Below are 12827 nucleotides of genomic sequence, written 5' to 3' on the forward strand. Positions count from 1 at the left end.
GAATAGATCAGGGTTTTTACCCGAAGCCCTGGCACATTACCAAGACCCACGCCTACGTCTTCAAGAAGAGAAGATCCTCACAGGGGTCGCCATCGTTTATGAGTATGTCGGCTTTTTTGGTCTTGATGACCAGATCATCGACATATGCCTTCACGTTTGACTCAATATGTGGCTGCAGACACATGTGCATATTCAGCTGATATGCGCCCCACACTCTTTTAACCCGAGAGGCATTGTGATGACACGCAAGTGTGGAGGCACACACTTTGTGGTCGTTGATCTGTGTCAAGATTCGCATATTTGATGATGTACTGAGAGATTTCTATTTTCACTTTTATCTGTAATTTGTTTGTATATGATGTGCATATATCTGTTCGTGGGTGGTCGTACATAAATAGATAAGGAAAAACGGTTCACCATGGCCTTGTTTTCACTTTTTTTATTTAAACTTGTATGGATAAGAATATGTTGACGCATGTGGTCAACACTGCCATTCCCTGTCCAATCAGTCAGACCAATCCCATTGAAATTTGCCTAGTCAGCGTTGTTATGTTTGATTAGATGTCGGGTTCGATTTAGACCTGGCTTACATAATTTAGGATCCAAACCATAGGGATTTTGATATGGGGTTTGTGACATCCAACCTCTAGGGATCCTCTCCAACATCACGTCCTAGTGACGCCGCTTCATACCACACGCGGGTAACATCATTCTTTTACAAGTACTCCCACCATCCAAAAATACTTGACGACATAATGAATAAAAATATATCTAGAACTATAAAATATGTGTAGATACATTCATTTCTTTGATAAGTATTTTCTTACAGTGGAAGTAGAGTAGTATATGAGTCATTTTACAGTGCATCCGGTCGATATGGACCGTCCGTCGGAGCGAGTTCGACGGTCCGGATCCGATGCAATACGCTGATGTCACGTGTATTATATTAGACCCGGAGAGGCATTTTCGGAAGAAAAAATATTTCGAACTGATCAGATTTTCCCTCTTTCTCTTTCTCTTTCTCCCACCGGCGCCGGGCCCTCTCCTGCTCCTCCCCCAGTCTTACTTCTACTCCTCCCTCCTCGCCCTCCCATGCCATAGACGCGAGCCATGTGCAACAGCTCATGAGGTGCAGATTTAGCTATGATCCAGCTCGTCCATGTCCAACAGCTTTTTGTTTTAACTAGCAAAAAAAGCCCGTGCGTTGCAACGGAAGAGAAAATAACACACGCTTTGAACGTAATATATTTTCACATGACATCACATTTGTGTCGTCGACGATGGCCTCAGTGCTCACACAACGAAAACGCGTTTGAATGTACAATCACTCGGAATAAGATGAGAAATATGTTGTTTCTCCCCACGAGATTTTCCAAAGGTCTGCATGTGTGGTTAACGATGTTTTCTTTCCTCTTAATTTGGTTTTAATTTAATGAATATTTATTGCAATTCGTATGGTCGTCGGAAAGAGAGAAAAAAAAGACCGTGCACTACAGATTAAGTTTGCACCAAAAATAATATTTAAGAAGTATTCAACAGCTAAAAATAACATCCTATTTAGATTCTACACATTTTTTCAATCAAATTTCATATATAACATGTTAACATCGGAGTTACGGTTTAAAAGATATGGATAATTTTATTTTAGATAAAATATGGATTGATTAACTGAAAAGTCAGGGTTTTTTTTTGTTAAAACAAAAAAGTTTCGGCTGACTTAAATAGGGACGGCGGGTTGATTACCTGAAACATCAGGGATTTTTCTGTAAAATGCAAAAAAAAGGTTCGGCTCTGACTAAAAGATGGACCGCAGGTTGATTATCTAAAACTGTAAGGACTTTTCTGCAAAACAACAGAAAACGGTTCGTTTTGACTTAAAGTTGGACTGCGGGTAAATTAACTGAAACTGCGAGGGCTTTTCTATAAAATGACCGGCAACGGGCGACAGAAGCGCTGCGCGCTTTATTATTACTAGTAAAAGGGCACGTGCTTTGCAACGGCAGAAAAAAAAACCCACCATCTTCAATGACAATGGCCACATTATGTTCATATCTCATCACATGATTTCGAAAATTTATTCACAAAGGCAAGAAAATATTTCTTTTTTTAATTTTATTCACAATCTATAGTTGAAACAATGTTCATATTTAAAAAAAAATATCATGTTGTCAAAAAACTTGGCAACTCAAAAAATTATTCTAAATTTTAAGAAACGTTTTTTAAAATATATTGTAATATTCCGCTCCACCCGACAATTTATTCTTCAAAATTCACTCAGGTATATAATGAAAAAGACTCAGAAGCATTATTGTTGAACTACATATATTCGATCATTCGTGAACATTTTACAAATTTGGAAACATTTTTACAATCGAGAACATTCTTTACTATTTATAAACATTTTCTTAAATTCCAAACAATATTTTATATTACGAACTGTTTTCAAGTATTTTCTTGTGAATTGGCGAATAATTCATTTTTTGAATTATCAAACATTTTCTTAATTGCATTAAAGAAATTGCTCAAAATGATGGACTTTTTTTATTCATGATTGTTTTCGCGAAAATTAAGATTTTTTTTAATATGCAAACTATTTTACAAAAATCCCGAACAATTTTTGAATTCGCAAACATTTTATGTTTTATCAAAAATTTATGTAAATATATTTTTTTGAATTTCGAATTGTTTTTTTTATTTATTTGAATTAGATAAAATAAAAATGAACTGATAAATAATAAGTAAAAAACTAAAAAAACAGGCACCCACCCATGGGCTGGCCCAAATGGACGTGCTGTTTATTTTCTAGAGAGCAGAGCGTAGTATAGCTGGGCAGGCCCATGCGACGATTCCGTGCAAGACGTTTTTTATAACTTATAGGTAGCATGGGTGGGTAATATTAGACAATTTTAAAGACAATTTTAATGACGTATCACATAAGCAATATGTGTTTTATTAATAGGTAAAGATATCATTTCAGTTACTGCAGATGAAGAAATACATATGCCATATAAATATTCAACATATACAGTTTACACTGGTCAATAAGACTAAATAAGGATAGTATCATACTACCACTGATAAAAGGTAAAAGAAGTTGTAACTAATATAAGCCTTCATGTTTGAAACTTCAATGAGGTCTTCAGAAATAATGCTGATGGAAATATTCGTGTAAATTAAGTTTGCAGAACTTACATGCTCCTGAGAGTGGGTATGCATGAGTTGAAGGTCTCCAGATTCTGAAGCAGCCCAGACCTTTACACTCTTGTCTAGAGAGCAAGAAAGTAACTTCTGACCCCAACAAAGCACAGAAGTAATAGCAGCCTTATGCTGAGAGAGTGTTTGGACACACTGAAGATTTTTAAGGTCCCATACCTCATAAATACCCAGAATATATCAGACACAAACATAGCATTTAGTAGCCAACAGAAATCAACGGATGTGCAGCATTTTCGTACTCTGATTGTCTTGTCAAGTGAGCCAGAGTAAAGCCTTGTTGCTGAGACAGCAAGTGAAATCACATGACGGTCATGGCCAGCGAGGATTGCCACCGGTTCCGAGTTGATGTCCTTAGCAGGAAATGTCCAAGCCATGATGCGCCCGTCCGCCGTGCCAGCAAACAGCATCACATCCTTGATAGTCATGGAACAAACAAGCCCACAAGGTCCCTGAAGACTTAGCTTCATCCCTGTCTTTATGCTCCATGCGTGGAAGCCATCAGAGCAACGAAGAACAATAGTTCAACACCCAATAACACTTCAATATATAGAAAAATTGACTTGCACTCCCAGTAAAATTAAGAATACCTCCACGGATTTTGGTATTCCAACAAATACTCACTTGTCGTGAGTGATCATACAGCCACAAGCTACATAGAGTTGGCTTACACTCGCCACAAGCTACATCAGAGTCACATCAGTACATTACATAATCATCAAGAGTAAGAGCAGGGTCCGACTACGGACGAAAACAAACGAGAAAAGAAGAACGACGTCCATCCTTGCTATCCCAGGTTGCCGGCCTGGAACCCATCCTAGATCGATGAAGAAGAAGAAGAAGAAGAAGAAGAAGCAACTGCAAATGAACAATCAACGCGCTCGCGTCAAGTAACATTTACTTGTACCTGCAACTGGTGTTGTAGTAATCTGTGAGCCACAGGGGACTCAGCAATCTCATTTCCAAAGGTATCAAGACTAGCAAAGCTTAATGAGTGAGGTATAGTTAAGTGGTGAGGTTGCAGCAGCGGCTAAGCATATATTTGGTGGCTAAACTTACGAGTACAAGAAATAAGAGGGGGATGATCTTTGCATAACGGACGTGAACTACTATTGATCAAATGAATGATCCTGAACACCTACCTACGTCAGACATAACCCCACCGTGTCCTCGATCGGAGAAAGAACTCACGAAAGAGACAGTCACGGTTACGCATACTGTTGGCATATTTTAATTAAGTTAACTTCAAGTTATCTAGAACCAGTGTTAAACAAAGTTTCCACGTTGCCACATAACCGCGGGCACGGCTTTCCGAAAGATTTAACCCTGCAGGGGTGCTCCAACTAGTCCATCACAAATTACCACAAGCCGCATAGAAATCCTCGACCACGAAGCTCGCGATCTCGTCGGGTTCCCTAGTAGAAAACCTCAACTCTGACATTACCCAAAGCATCACCTGAATCCCGATGCACAAGATATTCCGTCAAAGGTAAAACTAATCCAGCAAGGCCGCCCGACGTGTCGACGAACCCGATAGGAGCCGCGTATCTCGTTCTCAGGACACGACGGATGGAAAATCCTACAGGTACCAAACCTCGAGTTGCCCTGTGGTGGCCCCGCAGTCTGTCCTTTTGGGACCAACACCATCAGCACTGGCCCCCCTGTTTATGTAAAATTACTCCTCGGGTAGCGCTAACTCCCTATGCATTTCAGTTTAACAGAATTATTATGTTGAGCAAATGTAGAACCAAAGTTGGGCCTTGCCAGACCAGCTTTAATCTAAAACGAATTATCAAGGGGTCCCCATAACAACCCCGATCGTGTTAGGAGCGCTCGTTTATGGAACATAACACCGGTAGCCGAAAACTAAGGGAGCAAAGGTGGAATGAAACACCAGGCTAGAAAGGCCGAGCCTTCCACCTTTTACCAAGTATATAGGTGCATTAAATTAAATAGCATTTAATATGGTGATATAACAAGGAACCCATGTTTTCACATGGCATCAGCTGCACCTGCAACTAGCAACGCTAACACAGGGTTAAGCAAGCGGTAACATAGCCAATCAGTGGTTTGCTAGGCCGAAAAGGTTGAAGGTTAACATGGCATTGTTGAGAGGCTGATATTTAACATGTGGTAGGCAACGAGACATAAACGATAGAAGCGGTAAAACTAGCATGGCAATGATAGTAATGGTATCTGGGGAAATGATCATCTTGCCTGAGATCCCGCTTGGAAGAAGAATGCCTCCGTGAAGCAGACGAACCGATGTAGTCGAACGGGTCCTCACAATCCGGCACGCTGCGGAACTCTATCAAGACGAAGCAAACCGGAAACACAAATCAACACACGGAATTCACCACACGATGCACAACACATATGATGCATGAGCAGTTGAATACATGCAAGTCACGGCATGACAATTCACACAATCAGACACTACACATTAAGTGAAGTTCAATATGCAACGAGTTGCATATTGACGAACTCCACATATGAATTATTTAGTTCACTCCCGGTTATTTACACGACAATATTAATGTTGTCAAACATGCACGAGGTGAAGCGGAAATTATACTGCCTATCTAGACATTTTAAATGAGGTCAGAAATGACATATAGCATCTCCGAGACGACCTCACATGTTAATTTACAATTTTGTTCAGATCTGAATTAACACATTTAATTAGTTGTTAAACAGAAAAACAAATAGGTTCACATGATTCTACGTGTCATTTCAAGCAATTTACACATAGAGAACATCTCCAACGGAGCTACGGATCAAAAGATACAAGCACCGCAAGATATGATAGCATGAATGCAATATGTGTGCGACGACGGTCACGAGCACTTCAAAACATACAACCAGCAAAAGAAAATGAAAATACACGAGATTCTAAGCAAGTTTCATGTAGAACACGACCAAATCGGAGCTAAGGTTCAACAACTACGAGCAAAACAAGAAATCACTGCAATCTGCCAAAATCAGCCACATAGCATTTACTACACCCCCCAACTACGGGCTACACAACTCCGATAAACTCAAACAAGGCATGACACGAAAGAGGGCAAGAAGCATTACTACAAACAACTAACAACAACTAGCATGGCATCATGGATCACTAGGGAAACAAGACACAAAATGACATCTCACACACTATTTCAGACTTAGTGAAAATTACACCTCATGAAAGTGCAGTTTTCGATCTGAAGCCATATTGACAGCAGCAAAACCTATATAGCTACATGACTCCAAATGACATGAAAATTTACAGCATGCTAGAGAAACACGAGGGGTACAACTAACTCCATTGCACCAACCTTAAAAGAGCTACAGATCACAAGTTACAAGCAAGACAAGACAGCAACAAAATATAACAGATCTCAGACTTAGAAATATTTCAGCTCCTCCAAATCAGCACTATTTCTAGCAACTTGAGGGCAATCAAACCACACCTAAACATGCATTTCTATTGCAAGCAAAAATACCAGGGGCTAGTCTAAACATTCAAGAACAACTCCCTGGTTGACAACTTAATCAAACGCGGCACGGATTAAATCCTACGAAATAAACAAGAGGGCAACATGGCAAAAATATCGCCATTTCTGCAAGTGATGGCCAAAATGTGATTTGGCAAAAAATTGTGTCTACAAACCAACTGATAGTAGACTCATTTCTTCCAGAGCTCGGCAGCCTGGTTGCTCAAATCTAGTACAAGATGGTGGGCGCATGTTTCATTGATTCAGGTGTCAACGAGATAATACTGCTGGTTGGTTGGTTCATTCAAAATGAAAAAATCGTACGCCTATCTGGTTTTCGCATCTATGTTTTCTGGAAGTTATTGTAGAATGCATGCTTGGGAACCCCATGATTTATTTCTTCACTGGCCAGCCCTGTGTTTCGGGAGGCCCTCGGCTAACTCGACGACTTGGGCCCCTATCTCATTAAGGACAGTAAAACTGAGCCTAATCCCTCTCCTCTCAGCGTTTCGCGTTTCTGGCCGTCCGTACTATGGATTTGCACGTTTTTAGCCGTCTGATCTTGAGTGTGCAGCGATCTCTCCCGCACCTTTCAATTTTTGGACCAGCTGTCCTAAGGCCCGCTACTCCAGAGGCCGAGTCGAAGCCATCTAGTCAATTGGGCCCTTTCGCAGCCCAGTTAGCGAAGCAGTACACTCCGCGACCTCGACATGCCGCCGATCTGGCGGTCAGGGAAAACAGATCGCCGCATCGATTGGATCGGTCAATGGTGTGCCTGCCCCGTCGCCGCCATGGCCACCATCCATCGGAGAGTCCTCCTGCCGCCATAGATCGCCGCATCGACCCTCGCCATATATTCATGACAACTCTTCCCTTCTCCACCTTCACAACGGCCAGCACGGATTGTGGTGATGCAGAGGCAATTATAGGGTTCCCCTCCACAGAATCAGGTCTACCGGTAGTCGAGAGCTAACCCTCCTTTCGATTCTACCTCAATAAAAGAAATAAATAGATGGCGATACAGAGAGATGCGGTCGACGCGGGGATCAACCGATCCATTAATGGAAAGAAAATTGAACCAATTCAATCGACTGGAATCATTTCAATCAGGCATTGATCGAGCAACGATGAGGATTCGTGGTTTGAAGTTGACCCCGTCAGCTTCTCGACGGGCAACCTAATCGATTGACCTGTACACACTTAACCGAAGGTACAAATTGCTTCATTTTCCTGCCCGTTCTGGTTCTTCCTTTTCTATTGGTTATTTGGTGTCCTTCGTTCTAGAAGCCAGCTGATGCCACTGGTGGAAGCGAGCTGATGGTGAGTACTCCATCAAGCGTAGATCCCGTGAGTTTCTACTCATCCGTGTATGCCGTGATGCTCCTCTTCGTGATCTCCCACACACGGAGCCCTTCGAAAGACATGCCTTCCTTGCACGGAGCCCTTCAAAAGACACGCCTTCGTTCCAGCATTCAGGGTAATGTCTCCTTTGTGTGCTGAATACGTGGATCATTATATGCTCAACACCCTGTTAGTAATTAGTAGTTGGCCATAACTTAGTGGTTTCGATTCATCCAGCTAGCTGATGGTTATTTGTTTGGTCTCTCTGAATTTAGCATGACCAAGCTCTAATGTGAGTATTTAAACTTTTTGATTTTAGTACTTGTATTGTACAGATGAATGCTTCTCCCTCAGTCTATGTCAAAAATGCTCTTATATTATGGGATGGAGGGAGTACTTCTTATGAAGCAAGTAAACTGGACAAACTCTGAAGTAGATAACTTAAGTGTTAGACACTATAACTGTAAGTAACCGTTGTGATGTTGTTTCTTCTCCATAGATGATTGTTTTTGTGTAACCGGCCTGACCGTGATGATGTTAGCAAAATGCAGACAAGTCCTCTATAGCTTGGAAATTATGTCATGATGCTTTCTTGTCTCCTGGTATTTTAAAAAATGATTTGGAACAAAATCACCTGCATATGAAAGTAGTTCCTATTTTTCAGGTTCCAGAGGGCATATTTTTGTGTAAATAATCGCTATTAGCAGTGGAACTCTCATATTTGATCTCAGAGTTGTGCCCTGATTGTCATTTAAGAGGATAATTTTGCTTAACACAATAAAGCCATGTTGCCAGTCGACCAGCTCGAGTGCATGATTGGCAGGCCTGGGTCAATTTAGGGCATGGTCGACCACCTCAAAACCTTCAAGGACTTGAACGACCTCCATCTAGGTACTCTTCTCTTTTTAACCATGATCTAATCTATTATCATAAAAGAGATACATGTTATGTGATGGAACACATTGATCACTGTTTAATGACTTTTTTGGTTTTGTTTGTAGTTTTTCAGTGTTTTAGTTGGACTTCTCCCAAAGATACACTAGACAATATCATTACACAAGATGTACTATTATTGTTAAATATGTTAAAGTGATGGGAAAGTAATGGCTGCATCCAACATCGGTGCATCCATGTAGAGAACAATAAAAATTAAAAAAAATAGATATTGTAATCTATTAATAGTTGGTCATTTTAAGTATGCTGTAATAAGTTTCACTCAATTGTACCACAAACAATCCAGATTTTTTTACATACTCATATGTATCGCACGAGGCATTTCGACATCTTTTTGTTGTTGTTAAGAAATTCATTCAATATTTTTAGTACCCTTTCCCCGTTTTGAGGAAGCACTAGATAAATTGTATGCCAAGACAGATGAACCGATATTCTATATGGTCCAATGAGTTGCATCTAACAAGTTAAAATACCCTTCTGTGTTGATTATTCTGTTTTAGTAGACATTCCCTTACGAGATGCATGCTATTTTTAAGATTTTGCGATCACAAACCTTCAATCCAAAATCACAATATTTTTGCTCCAGAAAGAGGCTTGTGATCAGCTGTCAAAAAACCTCATTCGAAAGAACAACTGCAAAATTCTTTAGATAAATTTCACATGTCAGGGAATCTAAACAAACCAAATTTCTGCATAAAAACATATTATGTCATGCTTGCTTGGGTGCTAGGAGAAGGAAAGGCGAATTTTCGTTTTAATGTTACATGTTTAGAAATATTTCCTTCTTGCCTGGTATACTACCTGCATATAAAAATATAAAAAGTTATTGCGTGTATATATAATACCATTACTGCTTTAACTTCCATGTAAAATGAAGACATGCATATTTTATTGCTTGAGCTAAAAGGCTTTGCATAATTGCATCAATCCTAACATTTAATATTATAAATGATGGGTGCGGCAACGCGCGCCATCGATGATCTAGTAAGATCATACAATTGCTTCTTCTTTGACAACATGCTAGGCTGATGTCTTAAAACTATGAGGAAAAGAGGATACACAAAGAACTGATTAGCAAGTCTACAGAACCTATGATGTCGCTAATCAGCTTGCCGTTGCTGAACCTGGTGGCGACATGGTCCTCGAAGTCACGGCCGTACGGAGGGGCGTTTGCTTTTGCGGCGGTGAGAATGCAGTCGTTGTTACCTACGTCGACCAGGGAGTCGCCAAACACCATGAGGGCCGGCACCTGTGGCCTTGCTTCGCGGCAATGTTTCATTTGTCCGACCAAAACTAGCAACACGGGGAGCAGCAGCAGCAGCAAGCGCCTCAAGGCCATTGGACAGTGCGGAACAAATATTTGGAGTTGCATGACAGCATAAGATGGAGCTTGAGCTTTATGTACAAGAAGTGCCCGCAGATCGATACCAGGAACAACATAGTCAAGCACACGCACGTGAAACATATGTTGAAGCATGCTAGAAGAAATGAAAATGAACGATATAGTGAACACAGACACATACGCACGTGAAAACGACATGCTACTATCGATGGATTGGAATTAATTTCAGGGTTATCTTTGATGAAAATGGACTTCTCTCCTGCAGGACAACTTTCTTCTCTCATGTCTTGACAAAACGCATCGGTTGGACACGACATGAACCTAGCTAATTTTACTTTGCTTGCAAGGTGTCGACTTCTCGATTGATACACACAACAACAAGATTATACCTTTTCTGACAAACAATGTAACTGTTATTATCAATTAATAAAGCCGTGATATTTAAAATAAGAGGTTTTTTACGGTACCCTGGTACTCTTTAGGTCGGGGTGGGAGTACCGGTTAAATCCAGCCCTTGGTCTAAAAGGGTAGTTTGGGTAATTTTTATTTAATTTTGGATCTAATTCCCTGCCAATTGGCTGGTCGAGAAGTCTCCGCCGCCTCCCTGATCGAGTTACCGTGCACAGCCATGGCCCTGTCCTCCCCGCAGGCCCATTGCAAGCATGCCAGTCTGCCAGTTGCATCGTTGGAGTTCTTCGATCTTGCAGTTGCAATTATTAAATTTTATGCATCTCTCGTTCATAGTTGGAAGATGCCAACAAATCTTCCTGATGCATGGCTGCGCATGGTTCCTGGCCGGATCTCCGTCTGGTCCGCTATGGATGTTGATCACATCCCGTAATTAGTGGGGAATTAAATACGACACTCACATAATACCACATTAATTACCAATCTAGATTACCAATTTACCCTTGAAATCAAGGTACTCCTCAAATTTTGGCTGTAGTACTCCCAGGTATCCATATAGGAGTACCAAACAATTCTATCCATCAGATTAGAGTAAATGGATGGCTCTTATTTACTTGTGGGTACTGTAAAAGAGCTCTAAAATAAAAATAGAAAACGAGCACCCTCATTTCCCTTTTGCTGCCTGAAGGATCATGCTTTTACCGGGACGCACCCCTTCCATGCGCTCACTCCTTCCTGCCGAGAGGATTTTGTATGAGGCCGATGGTAAACTTGCCACGGACAAACAGGCCTATCCAAGTGGGCTCGCCATCCAAAATCACACATTCGCACATGCTTCGCGTTGAAGATACACAGAGTAGAAAAGTTTCGTTAAGTACATTTAACAAAAAGGGGATGTAGCTCAAATGGTAGAGCGCCCGCTTTGCATGCGGGAGGCACGGGGTTCGATCCCCCGCATCTCCATCCTAATCATTTTTGTATTTTCAGGCCACCGTCAAGTAACCTTTTTCATATCTTGTACTGTATGTCACCGTTATACTATTATTATTTTTCCTATCTATTTTATCATGTCGACATTAAGTCTCTTATTCCATGCCTTTTCATGCCACCATAGAAACTCTTTTCTTCTCGTAATGATGGCATATTAAGTATGTGGGCGAGTCCATGAAGGGCCCTATCCTTAAAGGGTCCACCAAAAAACAACCTTGTCTATTCCATCATGGTTTATGTCCATGAAGGACTAGTCTCATTCGGGATAGATCTTCACGAAATAGGTGATCCCTTGCCCTTACAAACTTCTTGGTTCAACTCCATAATGAATTGGAGGCTTCCAAGCGACACCTAACCAATCTAGGAGACACCATTCTCCACAAGGTAATAGATGTGGTATGAATGATGAACACCTTGCTCTTGTGCTTCAAAACATAGTCCCCTCAACACTCAATCACTATCACAGATTTGGTATGGTAGAAAAAGATTGATTAGATGGAAAGCAACACGGGGAGGCTAGAAATCAAGATTCACATGGTTGGAGTGGAATATCTTGATCTCAACACATGAATAGGTGGTTCTCTCTCATAAAATGGATGGGACAAGTGTTGGCTTGTTCTGAGTGCTCTTTTATAAATGAGAGGGAGGTGGAGGGGTATATATAGGCATATCCAAAAATCCATTCATTGAACTCTTCCTGAAATATACTTGGTACAATCATTAGTCCAATAAAATATATGTTGTTATTAATTACCAAAATAACATAGGGAGAAGTTGTTCCTTCAATCTTCCCCTCTTTGGTAATTGATGACATCATATAGATCAAAGCTTCGATAGGGATATAAACAATTTATAGCATCGTCCCTTTGAGAAGTATGTGATAAGCAAGAGCTCCCCCTAAATCTGTGCACTATTTTGAATTTGCGTTTGAATGCAAATGCACAATCGATTAGGATCGTGGATAACTCTTCCATGTCACATACATCTTGATGCTACGCATAAATGATATGAATGGATTATAATGCATACAACACTAATCATGAGTGAATGATCATCATATAGATACCACAAAGATAGGAAATAGTAGTCTCAATCATAAAGCT

The 12827-nt window shown here is 40.7% G+C and overlaps 1 non-coding gene and 1 pseudogene across 1 annotated transcript; one reads left to right on the forward strand and one right to left on the reverse strand.

The window, feature by feature from the left end:
- Positions 1 to 52: 52 nt before the first annotated feature.
- On the reverse strand, positions 53 to 10323 carry LOC123408125 (annotated as a pseudogene).
- Positions 10324 to 11624: 1301 nt separating this feature from the next.
- Positions 11625 to 11697, forward strand: TRNAA-UGC. Its single transcript has one exon. It is a non-coding gene; the product is annotated as a tRNA-Ala (tRNA).
- The last annotated feature ends 1130 nt before the right edge of the window (positions 11698 to 12827 follow it).

Source organism: Hordeum vulgare, chromosome 7H (assembly GCF_904849725.1).
Source record: "Hordeum vulgare subsp. vulgare chromosome 7H, MorexV3_pseudomolecules_assembly, whole genome shotgun sequence".
Classification (NCBI taxonomy): domain Eukaryota; kingdom Viridiplantae; phylum Streptophyta; class Magnoliopsida; order Poales; family Poaceae; genus Hordeum; species Hordeum vulgare.